We start from the raw sequence: 478 nt of genomic DNA on the forward strand, positions 1-478 counted from the left end.
GGGCGTAGGCTATCAGGATGTCGGAGTGCATCAATAAACTCTCCAGCCAGGTGCATCACACCAACACTATGCTCCCATCTTAATTAAAATATTATTCTTAAAAACTTTTTCTTCTTCAAACTTAAATAAAAAAAAAAATAAAACGATTTACAAAAATCAAAAATCGCATTAATGGTAAACAGAGCTGCGGTCGAAACCAGGGGCGGATACAGGATTTAAGTGAGGGGGGGGGGCAAGATTTTTTAGGAACAAAAAAATTCATAATTAGGAAACAAAAATTGCGCTGCAGGCGAAATTTTTTTTGACTTAAAAGACTCAAAAAGAGTAAAAATTAATGACTACAGACTAAAAAACTAAATTTTTAACTTTTCACACATTATAGTTTATTAAGACAGATATTTTTCCTGTTTTTCACTAGGGTTTCTTTCCCTTAAGCATGCTATTGAGAAGCTATTCTGAAAATAGGAACAAAAAATTC

The sequence above is a fragment of the Eurytemora carolleeae genome, unplaced genomic scaffold (assembly GCF_000591075.1).
Source record: "Eurytemora carolleeae unplaced genomic scaffold, Eaff_2.0 scaffold2049, whole genome shotgun sequence".
Taxonomy (NCBI): Eukaryota; Metazoa; Arthropoda; class Copepoda; order Calanoida; family Temoridae; genus Eurytemora; species Eurytemora carolleeae.